Here is a 19,411-nt window from a genome sequence, read left to right as displayed (position 1 = left end):
GGGGTATAATCAGAGGGCTATAGCCGAGTCAGACACCACATTATATTTTTGTCAATGAACACTAGGGTGGCTCAAAATGACTGAGGTTGAGAGGAAGGGTGAATGACATCAAGAGTGGTGGAGGAACAGGAGCACCCAAATCTCTTTTGTTTCCAGAAGGAAAGGATATCATTCCTACTCCTCTGAAAGAGAATACTGCTCACTCTATGTAGTGAATGTTAATACAGTGGATTGCGGTATCCCCTGTATCAATACATTTCTGGCATATGTAGGATCTTGTTTAACTACGTTTTTTTTTTCCCCACAGTATATCTGTCATGTGAACTTATTCCAAGACTTCTATTTTAACTTACTAAGGGTTGATTCACATCCAAATCAGTATAGTAGTAGACCTCCACATCAGAGCTAAGACTAAGAACTAGGGATGCACCGAAATTTTGGCTGCCAAAACATATCGGCCGAAAATGTCCTTTTCGGCAATTTGCCGAAAGGTAATAACGGCCGATAATTGAGCAGAAAATGGGGCGGGGCCTGGGCGGGGGCGGAGGACCGCCCCCGCCCCTGGTGCCGCCCATCATGGGAGATCTATAACGCAGGAGAGCCGCCTCCGCCGTCTGGCTCAGTAGAGCGCCGGGAACATCACAGCTTTAATTTCAATAGCTGTGTGTTCCCCTGTCACGCGCCGTTGCATAAGCCCCTCCCCCTTATGCGGGGAACTGTGATAGACAGATCACTCGTCCAATCTGGACAGGTGATCTGTCTATCACAGTTCCCCGGATAAGGGGGAGGGGCTGTATGCGATGCAGCGCAACGGGGAAACACACAGCTATTGAAATTAAAGCAGTGATGTTCCCGGCGCTCTACTGAGCCAGACGGTGGAGGCGGCTCTCCTCTCTCTTCGCTGCAACACTGGCTGCATGAGGACAACACTGGCTGCACGGGGACAACACACTGGCTGCACGGGGACAACACACTGGCTGCACGGGGACAACACACTGGCTGCACGGGGACAACACACTGGCTGCACGGGGACAACACACTGGCTGCACAGGGGACAATACACTGGCTGCACAAGGGACAACACACTTATCTCTTTTATCATGTCGCCAGTCTCTGACCACCTCCTGTACCAATGCCGCCAGTCTCTGACCCTCTCCTGCACCAATGCCGCCAGTCTCTGATCACCTCCTGTACCAATGCCGCCAGTCTCTGACCACCTCCTATACCAATGTCGCCAGTCTCTGACCCTCTCCTGTACCATGCCACCAGTCTCTGACCACCTCCTATACCATGTCGCCAGTCTCTGACCACCTCCTGTACCATGCCGCCAGTCTCCGACCCTCTCCTGTACCATGCCGCCAGTCTCTGACCACCTCCTATACCATGTCGCCAGTCTCTGACCTCCTCCTGTACCATGCTGCCAGTCTCTGACCCTCTCCTGTACCATGCCGCCAGTCTCTGACCACCTCCTATACCATGTCGCCAGTCTCTGACCTCCTCCTGTACCATGCCGCCAGTCTCTGACCCTCTCCTGTACCATGCCGCCAGTCTCTGACCACCTCCTGTACCATGCCGCCAGTCTCTGACCACCTCCTGTACCATGCCGCCAGTCTCTGACCACCTCCTGTACCATGCCGCCAGTCTCTGACCACCTCCTGTACCATGCCGCCAGTCTCTGACCACCTCCTGTACCATGTCGCCAGTCTCTGACCACCTCCTGTACCATGTCTCCAGTCTCTGACCACCTCCTGTACCATGTCTCCAGTCTCTGACCACCTCCTGTACCATGTCCCCAGTCTCTGACCACCTCCTGTACCATGTCCCCAGTCTCTGACCACCTCCTGTACCATGTCCCCAGTCTCTGACCACCTCCTGTACCATGTCCCCAGTCTCTGACCACCTCCTGAACCATGTTCCCAGTCTCTGACCACCTCCTGTACCATGTCCCCAGTCTCTGACCATCTCCTGTATAAAAATATTTTTTAAAAACAGTCATTTTCGGTATCGGTGCTGTTTCGGTATCAGTTTCGGTTTTCGGCCTAGTGTATTTTTCATTTTCGGTATCGGTTTCGGCACCAAAAAACCCATTCAGTGCACCCCTACTAGGAACCCAGCTGAAGAAGTTAACGCATGGGCCTTCCAAATATTTTCTGAAATGCCTCCTTCACATCATTATTTCTCAAGCTATATATTAGAGGATTTAACACAGGGGTGATAACACCATAAACAAGAGAAAAATATTTAAGATTGGAGGAAAAACTATTTTTTTGCCCTATATACATGCTTATACTCGTCCCATAAAACATAGATACAACGGTCAGGTGAGAAGCACAGGTTGAAAAAGCTTTGAACCTTCCACCAGTAGACCGGATCTTTAATACAGATGAAATGATAAAGATGTAGGACACCACAATAAACAGAAGTGGCACCACGAGTATAAATAAACTCACAATAAGCATAGTTACTGTGAAATATGTGAGGTTTCCACAAGCTACCTCTAGAACCGCCAGCATCTCACAAACAAAATGGTCCAGTTTGTTTGCTTTGCAAAATAACAGAGGCTTTAAAATAAATGGGACAACTGATACAAAGAAATTCCCATTCCACATAATAATTATTATGTTCATGCAGATTTTCCGGTTCATAATGATGTTATAATGCAAGGGCAAGGATATCGCCACATATCGATCATACGCCATCACTGCCAGTAAGAAAGACTCGGCGCTTCCTAGGAATCTGCCGCTGTACATTTGCACCATGCAGCCTGTGATAGAGATTGTCCTTCTAATGGAAAATATATCTATGAATACTTTTGGAAGAGAGCTAGATGAGAAGGACAAGTCAATAAATGCTAAATTGCAGAGGAAAAAGTACATAGGTAGGTGAAGTTTAGGACTGATGACAATTGCAGTGATAAGAAAAACATTTCCAAAAATTATAAAAATATACATCAGGAATAATGCAACAAAGAATAGCACACAAATCAGTGTGTTCTGGGAAAATCCAATTAGGATAAATTCTTTAAAGAAGGTTTGGTTCTGAGGTTCCTCCATGTTTTAAATAGGGAAATTTAAGGTATTCCCTCGATATCCTACAGCATAAGTAATAAAAAAAAAACAGTTTATTCAAACATAAGATTTTGGTTAATATAATTAGAAATTTAAGGGAATCCTAAAAATATATTTTTGCTGTTTCCTAAAAACTGGATTTATCATCTGAACTCTGGGCAGATATAAAAGACAAAATTCTAAAGCTATTTGTAAATGATATGTGGCGCTACCTCACTAACTAAAATATTAAATAATTAAACCAGTGAAAAAATTATATTAATCATTACATATATGATATAGTGCAATATATATCCCTAATAATACAATTAATAAAATGCAATAGTGATAAATGTGCAAACATATACAGAAGGTTATGTTGAAGTTGAAGAAACAGGATTACGCTATGTGTTTGTACACTGATACAAGGCTCTCTTTCTAGCGGGCATCTGGTGAGTTTGTACCCCAGAGGGGTGTGTGCTTCACGAGGTGGATAATTGCATTCTTACTCTGGTGGAAGGTGCACGCTAAGAGAAAAGTGACTGTGAATTATCTGAACTGTCCATATATCCATCTGCTACATAAAGACTGTTGGCCGTGGTGTTTGCCATTGCCCTATGGTTTCATTACCATCAATTTTTTATTTCTATTTTTATTTTATTTTTAGTGCTGTTTTAGTATTTACAGTATCTGATGCAAGGAGGACTTTAACTCTGGTGATACTAGTGTAATACTATATACAGAAGGTTGTGTTAAAAACTTACAAATTGCAGCAAACTTCTAAAGTGCCAAAAACTTCCAAAGTGCAGTCCGTGCTGAACAGTAGTTATATCATACGATGATGTGAACCATCAAAGAATACAAATTAATAAAAGTCAAGTCCCACGAAATTGCAATATAATGTAATCTGATCTTCTTATAATAGTTCATCCAAAATCAATTAAAGTGCAAAGCTGGGTGCAAGCCACCTCCAAACAGTGCAAATCCACCAATCCTCTGTGCTCAGTGCAATCCGGAGTGCGCCCCCTGTTTTCCCCAGCCTCTCACCTCTATTTACGGCCGCTACAGGCCATATGACGCTGTATGAATGATGACTTTTATTTTCACATCGACCAAACCATTTCCTGTAGTCTTAATACGCCATATAATACAACATGACCTCGGTTTTCACAGCCACACAAAATCCAGTCATATGGTGAGCGAAAGAAGAATAAGGGGCTCCAATGTGTAGTATCGATAAAAATAAACTTTTAATATTCCACATAAATACTTACATATAAATTAGATGAAAACTTGGGACACAAACGATACTTTCGGTTTCGGCTGCAACCGGAAGTGACGACGACAGCTGGCTCCTGCCTGACGTGTTGCGTCACCGTTCACATAACTTTTTCAAAGGGTCAAGGAGTCAGGTGTCTGTAAGCCGGTTTAAATAGTCTCTAGCGCTGCCATAGCAACAGCAAACACTTCCACAATATTATAACAGTATTACAATGCGTATATAATCCTGGTAAATACTAGACAACACTTCTCTTGAAATAATAAAATAATCAGTATTAAAAAATCTTTATAACGACAATGAAAAATATTTATAAATACGAGCACCATCTAGTGGTTAAAAATTAATAAGTCATGCAAAAATTAATCTCAGCTATACGAGGACATATAGTGGACATTTTTATTATAACACCTCTTCTATAATAACCACCTATACTGACAGCAGATGTTTTAACTCTCACTGCTGACATTTAGTAGACATAAAACTAAATAACATCTCAAATTTACTAAACATCTTCTAAAGCTATGAAACCAATGAATACATCATTACATTTATTTATTTGTTAACACCTTCCCACACAGCTTATAGCTGGATGATGACGGGGTGGTGGCTTTCTCATCCTGACTGGACATTATATGTATCCTGTCAGAAAGCGCAGCTCACATGGTTGCACAGCAACACGATCTGTTACTGGCTGTGTCCATACTGTGTTTCATATAACCTTGCTGAAGCCTGCTATCCCTGATTCTTTTCCTGGATGAAATGGTGGTCCTCCTGAACCTGTAGTTGTAGAAAGGGAAGAAGAATTTGAGGTTGAAGCAATTTTAGATTGAAGGAAGAGGAGGAATCAAATTCAGTACCCGATAAAATTGAAAGATTACGGACCTGAGGACAACTCATGGGAACCGGAAGTTAATATTCACGCAAAGAGGCTTATTCAGGCTTTCAAGAATTCCCATCCTGCCAAATTGGCCCAGTTGGGCATTCGGAGACTGCCCATTGGAGAGGGGCATTGTCAGGAAGTGCATGCCAGCAGCCAAAATGGTGGCCACAGAAGACATCCTGGGCTTCCAATTCCTGTAATGAGGATGTCGCATGTGAGCCTGTGTGCGCCAATGGGCATCTCTGTGACAGTTCATGGCACCAAATTGGCTATTTAAAATGGGTCAGCATCCAGAATCAATGCTATCTGCTCTACAGTGTATCCATGTGCCTCTGGTACCCGTTGCCTGATACCTGTTCCAATTGTTTGACCTGGCTTGTTCCTGATGTTCTTGTTGTCTGCCTGCATCTGACCCCAGCTTGTCTCTGATTCTGCACCTACCTGCCCCCTCTGCGACCTCGCTGCTAGCCTGTCACCAATCCGGCCTGTGCCCTGATTCCGCTCCAGTTTCTGCATTTGTTCCTGACTTGCTTGCCTGTGTATGACCCAGGCTTCTCTCCAGTCCTATGCAAACATCCATCCCATGTGAAGCTGTGCCTGCTTCTCAGCCTGTGGGGTACCACCACAAACCCAACTTGGTGTTCCAGCCCAGCTCCGCTGTCAGCGATCCTGCCATGCACTCATGCAACTTTGCACTCCTGCACCTCCTATCTGCTCTACCAGGGGCCCTGAGTCAGAGGTGTAAGAGAGGGCATCCTCTGCATATCAGATTCTATCACCAGGTATGTGACACCTTCACTGGAACTAAGGGGCCCAGCCCAATCCATGAGAAACAACCCCACACCATAATCCCCCCTCTACCAAACAATTTGGATTCGTGCACAAAGCAAGGTCTGTAAAGTCATGTATGAGAGAGTTTGGGGTGGAGTAACTTGACTGGCCTGCACCAAGTCTTGACCTCAACTCAATAGAACACCATTCGGATGAATTGGAGTGCAGACTGTGAGCAAGGCTTTCTGTCCAACATCAGTGCCTGACTTCACAAATGCTCTTCTGGAAGAATGGTCAAGCATTCCCATAGACGCGCTCCTAAACCTTGTGGACAGCCTTCCTAGAAGAGTTTAAGCTGTTATAGGCTGTTATAGCTGCAAAGGGTGGGCCAAATCAATATTGAACCCTACGTACTAAGACCGGGATAGTAGTGCAGTATAGTGTATATACAGTATATATACAGTATATATATATATATATGTGTGTGTATGTGTGTGTGTGTGTGTGTGTGTGTGTGTGTGTTTCTGTCCAGGGAGATTTCACATATACCTCATACTGCATGAGTTTATTCATAATAAAATAATAATTTTCAAGAAAATAGGTGTGCACTGGCATGAAAACAGCAAGCTTTTTCTAATATGCTGTTACCAGCTTGCATGCCTTTAGAGACAAAGGGCAGCGTAGGGGGTTATTAAAAATGTGGTGGTAACCTTTCTTGCTTGACTTATATTGAGAAGTACCAGACTTTTTCAATTCAGTGGACAGGGGCTGGCCTAGAGTGAGTTTATGTGTAACCTCCCTTGCTTTTCTTGAGTTACCATGTATTATTACTTCTGGTGAAGTGCTACAGAGATCCTCCAGATACATTCCTAATTTAAAAGTAGGATTCTAGGAATAATTTTACAATACAGACTTAATCTGGGCCATTGTAGTTAAAAATTATCCTATATGTGCCATAAACATATGGCTGCTGGAGACACCATACTCCTTTGTAGTAGCATTCACTACATACAGTAAGCAACATATTCTTCTAAAGGTGTAGTAAGGACATTTTCTGCCAGAAACAAAAGATCATTGGACACTACCATCCATCCACCACTCAGAAACCCTGTTATAATTTTGTCAGTTAATAGTGATGGACGAACTTCCGATGGGACGTTACGTGAACGCGATCCGCGAACATGCCTAAATCTTCACGCACCCCAATCACTTTAATGGCAGGCGAACCTTAAAAACCGCCAAGTCATATTTTCAGCCACAAAATACTTACTAGCTGTGCACACATAGTTCCACAACATGGGCACTGACATACCAGAAGTATTAAGTGAATCTGGGATCGACAACGACAAGCATTCTTTTTTTATCTGTGAAATTTTGTCAATTTAGGAGCGCATGAAGGCCATGGAGGAGAGGGAAGGTCAGGCCAGGCTATGAAGGGGGTGCAGGAGATGATCAGTGCCACAGTCAGGTCAGAGCAGTCCTGTGCCAGTGTCCCAGTGTGCCAACCTGTGCTTGAGCCCCTGACCCCTCCCTCTGCCCGGCCCTTACCCCCACCTATGCAGGGCTCCACTGCGGTGGTCCGGAGGTGCCAGTCCAGTGCTGATCCTCAGCCATGGTGCTGGCACTGCCTGCTGATTGCATTCTCCACTGCTATCTCCCTCACTGACACCAGCACTGAGATAGAGAGCACTGACACCAGCACCGAGATAGAGAGCACTGACACCAGAACCAAGATAGAGAGCACTGACACCAGAACCAAGATAGAGAGCACTGACACCAGCACTGAGATAGAGAGCACTGACACCAGCACTGAGATAGAGAGCACTGACAGCAGCACTGTGATAGAGAGCACTGACACCAGCACTGATAGAGAGCACTGACACCAGCACTGAGATAGAGAGCACTGCACCAGCACTGAGATAGAGAGCACTGACACCAGCAATGTGTTAGAGAGCACTGACACCAGCACTGAGATAGAGAACACTGACACCAGCACCGAGATAGAGAGCACTGACACCAGCACTGTGATAGAGAGCACTGACACCAGCACTGTGATAGAGAGCACTGACACCAGCACTGAGATAGAGAGCACTGCACCAGCACTGAGATAGAGAGCACTGACACCAGCAATGTGTTAGAGAGCACTGACACCAGCACTGAGATAGAGAACACTGACACCAGCACCGAGATAGAGAGCACTGACACCAGCACTGAGATAGAGAGCACTGACAGCAGCACCGAGATAGAGAGAGAGCACTGACACCAGCACAGAGATAGAGAGAGAGCACTGACACCAGCACCAAGATAGAGAGAGAGCACTGACACCAGCACCCTGATAGAGAGCACTGACACCAGCACCCTGATAGAGAGCACTGACACCAGCACCGAGATAGAGAGCACTGACACCAGCACCGAGATAGAGAGCACTGACACCAGCACCATGATAGAGAGCACTGACACCATACCAGCACCGTAATAGAGAGCATTGACACCACACCAGCACCATGATAGAGAGCACTGAGACCACACCAGCACCGAGATAGAGAGAGAGCACTGACACCAGCACCGAGATAGAGAGCACTGACAGCAGCACTGATACCAGCAATTCACTGCGGGACCCAAAAATATGACACCGCTCAACCTGTTCAATCAGGAGGGTATGTGCACATAGTACGATGTGCTTTTTTTGTGCAAGTGAGCCAAAGGTAGAAAAAAGGTCCGTGTGCTAGATTATATAAATCGTTTATAGAGTTATGCATATACATGGTCTACTGGTCACATGTGTTGAATTCCTCTGAGATCTATGCCTCATTCATTTTTATAAATGTGAGGTAGTCAACACTGTTGTGAGCTAGGAAATAGTAATAAGATGGCGCAAAGATCAAACACCGTCCAAAAACCTCTATACTAACGGGGGGGGGGGGGAGGGAGGGAAGGGGGAAAGAGGGGGGGGAAAGAAAATGGGATCAAGGGAAATAAAAATTATATATATATATATATATATATATATATATATATATATATATATATATATATATATATATATATATATACACACACACATGCACATATACACATGCAAAAAAAAAAAAAAAAAACACAGATAATGTCCACAAAGTTCCTTAAGTATGGTCCATAAAAGTTCAAACTCTTAACACCAGTGGCAGCAACTGTCTTGAGAGGAGAAGCACAACTCTCTAGGAAATATAATGTAGAAAAGACAAGAAGTGCGCCAAACTAAGTGTAGTATATAAGGTAGATTACATTTAATCTGATAAAATCACACAGCCAATTGGCTACTCACAAAAGGACATTGTAGTCAGGCATAAAATGTTAAGGAGGGAGGGTAATCACAGCCACTTCTATCCGGAGGAGCAGAGATGATAAACAGCTGGAACGGCCATTCAAGATGTTCAGCAGCAGAGGCTGCGGTGTAGCAGCCTAGGTTTTGTAGAAAACGCTGCCTCGTGGATGTCCAGATGATGGCAATAGGCAGTATCAGTGCCTTCTAACGTCCGGAGAGTCCGAGAACCCGGAACCGGAAGTGCGTTCCAGCGTGGAACGCAAGCTCCGTATACCGGAAGTGGCGTGTCGGCCAATCAGAAGACGCGTTTCACAATATCCATTGTTTCCTCAGTTCTAAAGGCCAGAGCAGCAGGGGAAGCATTTATATAGAGAGCACGATTGTTTCACACAGCAGATTGATAAATAGACATAATTGCATGGCAAATGAGCTGAATTAATAGCCAGAATACAAAATAGGGATTAGATAGAAAAAATTATTAAAAGAAAAAATGAATAGAAGGGGAAGCAGATTCAATTGAAATGAACAAACAGGGAATAGGTAAAAAATATAGAATGTAAAAAATAATAATAATGAGAAATGATAGAAATAATAATAATAATAAAGATAATAATAAAGAAGAAAAAATAATAATAATAAAAAAATGAATGAAAAGAGTATGTATAAAAAAATATATATATGTGAAAAAATATATATATATAAAAAATACATATAATAATAATAAAAAAAAAAAAAACCCTCCCTCCTTAACATTTTATGCCTGACTACAATGTCCTTTTGTGAGTAGCCAATTGGCTGTGTGATTTTATCAGATTAAATGTAATCTACCTTATATACTACACTTAGTTTGGCGCACTTCTTGTCTTTTCTACTGTTGTGAGCTAGGCGAGTGCGCTTATCGGTCACGATCCCCCCTGCTGCGCTGAATGTCCTTTCGGACAGAAAACTGGACGAGGGGCAAGCCAACAGTTCCATTGCAAATTGTGCAAGCTCTGGTCAGAGGTCAAGCCTGCCCACCCAGTAGTCCAGGGGTTCATCACTCCTCAGAGCGTACACATCGGCCGTTAACCCGATGTAGTGGGACACCTGTCGGTCTAGGCATTCCCTGATGCTGGATCTGAATGACACCTGTTGATGGGTCGGCTGAAAGAATGATCTCATATCAGAAGTGAATTACAGACTGTCCCTGCTCCAAACAGCAAACTCTATCCCTACACTGAGAAAAGACAGCTGCAGAATTGGTCAGCACTGCAGTGCACTATAATATACTTTCTATATTTGAAAGAAAGTATATTATAAGTGTATTATAACCCTATATACTGCACACCTATACCAGTCCTTAAAAGGATTTTTATGGACTTAAGAGTAATAGCTAGGGATTACAGACTGACTGTCCGTGCTTCACACAGTGTCCTTTCCCTACACTGACAAAAGACAGAATGTAAAATGGCCGCCAGATCAGGACTATTTATAAGGTAGGGGGTATGTCCATGTGCTGAAATGTCTCAATTGGCTGTCCTGTACCCCATGATGGAAGTGTCATGGGTCAAAATTCTTCACAATGTAAAGGAATAAGTCCACCGGTTTGGTGAATCGCGAACGAGCAAAGTTCACCGTGAACCGCAAGGCCATCTCTATCAGTGAACAGTGGCTCTAAATGACTGAGATTGAGGAAAAGGTTGAATCACATCCAGAGTGGTGGAGGAACAGGAGCACCCAAATCTCTTTTGTTTCCAGAAGGAAAGGATATCACTCCTACTCCTCTGAAAGAGAATACTGCTCACTCTATGTAGTGAATGCTAATACAGTGGATTGTGGTATCTCCTGTAGCAATACATTTATGGCATATGTAGGATCTTGTTTAACTAAGTTTTCCAGTATGTCTGTTGTGAACTTATTCCAAGAGTTCTATTTTAACTTACTAAGGGCTCATTTAAACCCCAATCAGTATAGTAGTAGAATTCCACATCGAAGCAAAGACTAGGAACCCAGCTGAAAAAGTTAATGCATGGGCCTTCCAAATATTTTCTGAAATGCCTCCTTCACATCATTATTTCTCAAGCTATATATCAGAGGATTTAATACAGGGGTGATAACACCGTAAACAAGAAAAAAATATTTAAGATTGGAGGAAAAACGTATTTTTTGCCCTATATACATGCTTATACTCGTCCCATAAAACATAGATACAACGGTCAGGTGAGAAGCACGGGTTGAAAAAACTTTGGCTCTTCCACCAGTAGACCGGATCTTTAATACCGATGAAATGATAAGGATGTAGGACACCACAATAAACAGAAGTAGCCCTACGAGTATAAATAAACTCCCAATAAGCAGTTACTTTGAAGTATGTGAGGTTTCCACAAGCTACCTCTAGAACCACCAGAATCTCACAAACAAAATGGTCCAGTTTGTTTGCTTTGCAAAATAACAGATGCTTTAAAATAAATGAGACAACTGATACATAGAAACTCCAATGCCACATAATATTATGTTCATGCAGATTTTCCGGTTCATAATGATGTTATAATGCAAGGGAAAGGATATCGCCACATGACGATCATACGCCATCACTGCGAGTAAAAAAGACTTTGCGCTTCCTAGGAATCTGCCTCTGTACATTTGCACCATGTAGCCTGTGATAGAGATTGTCATTCTAAAGGAAAATATATCTATGAACACTTTTGGAAGAGAGCTTGATAAGAAGGAGATGTCAATAAATGCCAAATTGCAGAGTAAAAAGTACATAGGTAGGTGAAGTTTAGTACTGATGACAGTTGCAATGATAAGAAAAACATGTAATGTACTAAAAAAAAAAGTTATAACATTTTTTTTTCTTTCATACTGTCACCAGTCAGTGTCCCTGATCACCATCAAACCAGTTATATGATGACACTATTCTGCACTGGTGACAGTATGTAAAAAATAAATAAAAAATTACTTCAAAAAACCTGTCATGCCTCTTAGACTGGATTCACACCTATGCATTTTTAGTGCTTTTTGCTTTTTGCAGATTTGCACTACAGAACGTGTTCCATAGGAAACCATACTAAATGGACTGTAGTGCAAATCTGCAAAATGCAAAAAGCACTAAAAATGCATAGGTGTGAATCCAGCCTTACTAAGTATCTTGGGCTGTCTACTTTCCAAAAAGAGGTCAATTTGGGGGTATTTATACTGTTTTAGATATGTTTAGATATGGGTTTTGAAATCTTTTAAACGTAAGCAGTGTCAGTACAGGAATTTGATCTGATCAGCCGCTTCTGGTCCTTGTACAGCAGGGATTGAGTATAATGCCTCATACATATGCAATAAAATCCAGAAAATCGACAAGGGAAATAGGAGACCACCGCTCCAGGTCAGTTCACCAAAAGACTGCTCACTCTCCAAGCAGGTAAGGGTCCCAGGTGCAGGCTGATTGCACAGACCAGATAGATGAAGAATGAACAAAACTCTGAACAGCCGCACTCCGGATCAGATGAAAAGTAAAAAGTGCCTTTTATTTCTTCAAACTAAAATAACCTCACATCACACAAATAACAACAACAAAGGGAGAAAAAAAAAATTTCAGACACGTTTCACGCTAAGCCTAGCTCTTACTCATAGCTGATTTTTTGTTTTAAATGTAAGGCAAATATATACCATACAGAGGGTCAACATGTGATCAGAAAATTAAACGTGAAAACCAGTAACAGCTGGTGATCCATCATTGTGGAAACTCCATACATGTGATTCCTACAATCAATTCCTAGGTGACTGGAGGTGAAAGGAAAGGGAACTGAAAGAAAAAAAATAAAAAATAAAAAAATAGAAAAGAGGGAAAAAGAAAAGGGAAAGAGAAAAGAAAATTATGTGGTGAATGACCCCTCAGTGAAAATCAGATATATCGATTGTGTAGAAAATATATTTAATTGAGTAATAAATAGAGTATATAAAATGAAATAAAATTTAATGTGCAATGTGTTGTGAACTTGAAGAGAAAATGTGAGTGAATGTATGTGAATAAAAAGTGAATAATATAATAATATGTATACATGAATAGTGCCTAAAAAAGTGATCGTACTGGAAAAAGTATGTGTATATGTGTGTGTATTGCACATTAATTTTATTTCATTTTATATACTCTATTTATTACTCAATTAAATATATTTTCTACACAATCGATATATCTGATTTTCACTGAGGGGTCATTCACCACATAATTTTCTTTTCTCTTTCCCTTTTCTTTTTCCCTCTTTTCTATTTTTTTATCTTTTTTTCTTTTCTCTCAGTTCCCTTTCCTTTCACCTCCAGTCACCTGGGAATTGATTGTAGGAATCACATGTATGGAGTTTCCACGATGATGGATCACCAGCTGTTACTGGTTTTCACGTTAAATTTTCTGATCACATGTTGACCCTCTGTATGGTATATATTTGCCTTACATTTAAAACAAAAAATCAGCTATGAGTAAGAGCTAGGCTTAGCGTGAAACGCGTCAACAATTTTTGTTTTTTTCTCCCTTTGTTGTTGTTCTTTGTGTGATGTGAGGTTATTTTAGTTTGAAGAAATAAAAGGCACTTTTTACTTTTCATCTGATCCGGAGTGCGGCTGTCCAGAGTTTTGTTGATTCTTCTTCTGCCTCATACATATGGTCAGATTTTCCGACGGAAAATGTGCGATTGGATCATGTTGTTGGAAAATCCAACCATGTGTGGGCTCCATCTGACTTTTTCTGTCTGATTTTCCGACACACAAAGTTTGAGAGCTTGAGCTAAAATATTCTGACAATAAAATCTGATTGCATAAATTCCGATCGTGTGTAGACAATTCCGATGGACAAAGTGGCACGCGTGCTTAGAATTAACTAAGAGATGAAAGCTATTGGCTACTGGCCGGTTAAAGTCCTGACGTATAGTCCCGACATGTTTGATGTCACCTCGTTCAGAACGATCAGATTTTTCTGACAACTTTGTGCAACCGTGTGTATGCAACACAAGTTTTGGCCAAAATCCGTCGGAAAAAATAAGACGGATTTTGTGGTCGGAATGTCCGACCGTGTGTATGGGGCATAAGAGGAAGAAACCATGCACATAGTCATGTGATGACAAAGAGCATGCTGGCAGAAGGAGAAAGGAGAGAGATGTTTGGCACAAACATGAGCTCATTAACATGCTGCTTCTCCTTTCAATATCTAATGAATGGAAGAGTGAAGTGAAGTGAATGGTGAATATCTGGTGAAGTGAAGAGGAATGGGCAGCTTTACCATCTGAGAAGATAAAGAACCTCATCCACAAATACCACAAAAGACTTCAAGCTGTCATTGATGTTAAAGGGGGTAATACACGGTATTAAGAACCGGGGTATGTAAACTTTTGACCATGGTCATTTGAATAGTTTCTGTTGTGATTATGATTTAAAAAGAGTAAACACAGTTGACTGATAATAAATGGCTTCAGCCAAACCCTAACCATGAGTGAAAGAAATTTTTTTGTGTTATTTATATTCTCTGAATTTGGCAATCATAAATTCTGCCAGGGTATGTAAACTTATGAGCAAAACTGTGTGTGTATATATATATATATATATATATATATATATATATATATACAGTACTCCGCATAAATGAGTCCCTTTTAAAAAGTAAGATTTTAATCAATATTTCACACAAGAAGGACAATTTTCAAATTTTTGACAAAACTGAGTTCTATAGAACATGAATACACCCCACACCAAAAACTACTGCATCTAATATTTTGCATGACCTCCATCATTTGTAAAAACAGCACCAAGTCTTCCAGGCATGGAATGAACAAGTTGGCGACATATTCCAAAATCTATATTTTTCTGTTGTTCAAAGACCCACCTATTTTGGAGCCTGGATGATGGATGGAGAGTGATGCTCAACTTGTCCTTATGCTTGACATTCCCCTTATGTCGCGTACACATGAACGGACTTTCCAGCAGACTAGGTGTGTGGGCTAGCCCAATAGTTTTTCGTAAAAAAATAAAATCAGACGGACCTAGAAATAGAACATGTTTCCGACGGACTAAAAACTGGAAAACTGTTTGTCTGTGTGCTAGTCCGACGGACCAAATACGACACAAGGGCAGCTATTGGCTATTCCCTGTTGAACTTCCTTGTTTACTCCTGTTTACGTCATCACGTTCTAAATGAATGGACTTTGTGGCCAAGTTTGTTCGTTCAGAAAGTGCGTCGGAACTCTACCGAAAGTTCGTCGGGGAGACTGTCAGACCTAGTCTGCCGAAAAGTCCAGTCGTGTGTATGCGGCATTAGGTGTTCAATTGGATTCAAAATTATATGGACTGCACCTATTATGTATTTATGCACTAGAATTGCATGATTTTTCAGCATTGAAGATTGTGCTGTCACTTTGAGATTGGGAGCACCATTTGTGTTGTTGTTTTCTTTGTACAAAATGAGTGACATTATGGCTTAGAGCTTATGTAAACACACAGGGCTTTATTGATTATTTTAGTACATTTTGCACACCTTATGAGATTGTGATCAATGTCAGCAGCGGTCGTTGGTATTTTGTGAATACGCATAGTAGCTCGCAATGGTTCTTTATTCAGTTCATTAAACTAATTGGCATTCTAGGATGTAATGAATTTCAAGTTTTGATTATATCTTTGTATTTTATTTTCTACTGAAAAGGTTATTTTGTTACCAATTGCTTCTATGTACAGTCATGCAGTAGCTATAACATATTCGTACTGATTAACAGTGGAGAAAAAGAATGAACATAGAACGGAATTTGTTCCTTTGGAGACTAATCAGAATTATTGTATAATTGTGTATCAAAATGAAAGGTGAGACCAGAATGATTGCTACTTTTGTGCTCAATTTCTTGTCTTGGATTTTATTAGATGAAGTTGCGATATAGAAAGTCTATTTTTGGCAATCTGCTTCCCCAAAAAAACACGGCTATATCTTTTGGAATTACAATAATGAAATAAAAGATGTGCATGAGTTGTATGTTCAAGGTCTGGCCACTGTAGGTTTTATCCAATACTTTAGTTTGTTTCATAACGCAATATTTAAAATTAATTTACAGCTTGTGACCTTTAAAAAAAAAAAATAAGATATATATATATATATATATATATATATATTGCATTACTCAAATATATGCAATGGCAAATATATGACAAAGAAAGGAGAAGGAAAACTATGTACATGGTGAGATGAATTACCTGTTTGTATCCTAATACCCCTGAAATAGCCACTACTAATTCACTGCAATTTTTGAAAGCCACACTCTTGGTCAGATACTGGTATGCAGGCACAGCCTAGAACACACTGGCTCTTCTATAAATTTCTGCTTTATTCCTCTTTGGCTATATAAATGTTTTTTTGTATTTGATAAACACACCATAGAGATTAATCAACCCTTAAAAAATAGACTTTATTTTTGTTGTCAAATGGATCTTGAACAACTGATTTGAATAATTTCCCACTGGAGAAAATAAAAAAGAGAAAAAGGTGATCCCTAGTCACTGAACAATATTCACCCTTTATAGATAAAACAAAATTTTAACATTTTATAATGCAAAAGATGCAATAAAAAATAAGCTAATTCTTAAACCACTAATGCCCCGTAGACATGATCTGGTCCGCCGGACATTTTGATCGTGTGTGGGCTCCAGCTGACTTTTTCTTCCCAAAAGTCCGGCGAACTTTGAAAGAAGACTTGACTCAAAATTGTCCACTGGACTCGGCTTTCGAGCAGACAATCCGCTCGTCTGTATGCTAGTCTGCCAGACTTTCCAAATGACTGGACTTGCCCACACACGGACTAAGATCCGTTCATTTTGAATGTGACTTCAGGTACGATGGGATTAGAGAAGGAAGTCAATCTTGCCACCTCCATTGGCGAGATTGACACCTTGCGAGCCCCGTCACCTGGTATGGGTTTTAAGGGTAACCCCTATGCCGAAAAATGACATGGGGATCCTCCCAAAGTCCATACCAGACCCTTATCCGAGCATGCAGCCTGGCCGGTCAGGAAAGGGGGTGGGGACGAGCGAGTGGCCCCCCTCCTGAACTGTACCAGGCCGCATGCCCTCAATATGGGGGGGTGGGTGCTTTAGGGAAGGGGTGCTCCCTGCGGCCTCCCCACCCCAAAGCACCTTGTCCTCATGTTGTCGGGAAGAGGCAAGGGCCTCTTCCCAACAACCCTGGCCGTTGGTTGTTGGGGTTTGCGGGGGGGCTTATTGGAATCAGGGAGCCCCCTTTAGTAAGAGGGCCCCCAGATCCCGGCCCCCCACCCTTTGTGAATGAGTATGGGGTACATCTTACCCCTACCCATTCACCTGAGGGAAAAAGTGTCAATAAAAAAACACACTACACAGGTTTTTAAAGTAGTTTATTAGGCAGTTCCGGGGGTCTTCTTAGGAACTTCTGGGTCTTCCCTGCACTTTCTGGTTCTTCTCGCCGGTTCCTCTGCTATCTTCTGCTCTTTTGTGACTCTTTTGCTAGTGGAGGAGCCCGGCTTTCTCTTTTGTCTTCCGGAGGTCTTCATCCGACTTCTCTGCTCTTTCCAGTTCTTCTCGCCGGTCTCCTCCGCTATCTTCTGCTCTTTTGCTGCTCTTTTGCTAGTGGAGGAGCCCAGATTTGTACTTCGCCATCTTCTTCTTCTTTCTTCTTTCCTTCCGATGTTGACACAACGCTCTCTCCCGCTATAATGCTTTGGACATGGTGTGCGACGACCAGGGACGGGGTCACCGGGTGATGTCACATGGTGACCCCACCCCTTATGACGTTGCAGTCCCAGAATGCCCCCCCATACTCATTTACATGGGGAGGGTGTTATCAGCATTCCCCCTTTATTATTAAAGGGGGCTTTCAGATTCTGATAAGCCCCCTGATCAGGGACCCCCCACAACCACCAGTCAAGGTGGTGGGAAAGAAGCCCTTGTCCTTATCGACATGAGAACAGGGTGCTTTGCCATGGGGGTCCTTCCTGTTTAATTTTAAAGGTTTTTATTTAAAAAACTGTAATGTGTTTTTCGCTATAACCTATTTTAATGCAGTACATTAACCTGGCCTTTAGAGGGATTTGTGAGCTGCATATGGAAGAGAAATGTAACAGATGTGGTGCAACAAAATCTATTATCTGTTTTTTATGCAATATATGCCATCAGAAGGTATAGCAAGCTGTATGGTTGCAATGGGCAGAGACAAGTTAATGAGAGTATATTTCTTGTCATAACATCAAATTATTTTAGCCACTCCCAAGGAGGACATCTTTAAGATGAAATAGAGGGTAGAAAACTGTGACTGGTTGGCTTGAAAACACCAGAAGAAGGAAGTGGAGGAGAGAGACAAAACCACAAAGTCTGGTTCATGGTGCATTCCACGGACCAAAACCGGATGTGACGTATTGACGCAAATAACTCTGACTTGTGTTTCGTCACAAGGACGTCAGCGTCATATTGCTACACCATCTGGTTTATATAGGGTGCAGTAACCTAGCAACCCGAGACCATATGACTAGTAGCCATCTATAACAATGTTCTAAGGCAAAGTGGTTTACAGGCTGCCGAATATTAACCATTAAGCTGGGAGTAGCTGATGGTCTGGTCTCAAATGTTTGAAGGACACTGCAGCCACACATATATACATTAACCACTTGCCTACCGGGCACTAACACCCCCTTCCTGCCCAAGCCATTTTTGAGCTTTCAGCACTGTCGCACTTTGAATGACAATTGCGCGGTCATGCTACACTGTACCCAAACTAATTTCTTATCATTTTCTTCACACAAATAGAGCTTTCTTTTGGGGGTATTTAAAGAGGAAGTAAACCCTAATGGGTTTATTTCCTCTTTCATTCCCTGCAAAGGTGAAGCATAATGGACTACTATGCATCGCTACGTTGTTCTTTACTATAGCTTAAGGCTCCTTTCACACTGTCGGACCATTCAGGTCTGCCTGTCAGTTTTGACAGCGGACCTGAACGGGCGCTCCATATTGGTCTATGGAGCAACGGATGTCAGCGGTGACATGTCCGTTGACATCCGACCTGGTCCTATCCGCCAAAAGCAGACGGATGCCCTACGTCCGGATCCGTTGCTGCCGGATCAGATCAGGTGAGATCTGATGAAAACGGACATGCTGTTCAT

General features: G+C 41.9%; 1 long non-coding RNA gene across 2 annotated transcripts; it reads right to left on the bottom strand.

Annotated features, from left to right (window-relative positions):
* Positions 1-1,011: 1,011 nt before the first annotated feature.
* On the bottom strand, positions 1,012-16,618 carry LOC143989127 (uncharacterized). 2 transcript variants are annotated; one of them, XR_013276982.1, is made up of 3 exons: positions 16,482-16,618; positions 3,812-4,579; positions 1,012-3,091 (listed from the first exon to the last, which is right to left on the bottom strand). It is a non-coding gene; the product is annotated as an uncharacterized LOC143989127 (long non-coding RNA). The 2 variants fall into 2 exon arrangements; XR_013276983.1 differs by having other exon boundaries at positions 3,812-4,655; positions 16,482-16,613.
* Between the last annotated feature and the right edge of the window lie 2,793 nt (positions 16,619-19,411).

The sequence above is a fragment of the Lithobates pipiens genome, unplaced genomic scaffold, assembly GCF_037356315.1.
Source record: "Lithobates pipiens isolate NorthernLeopardFrog02 unplaced genomic scaffold, aLitPip1_a1.2 Scaffold_18, whole genome shotgun sequence".
Classification (NCBI taxonomy): Eukaryota; Metazoa; Chordata; class Amphibia; order Anura; family Ranidae; genus Lithobates; species Lithobates pipiens.
The sequence above is the reverse complement of the archived record's forward strand: the minus strand, read 5'-3'. Positions and strand labels throughout refer to the sequence as shown.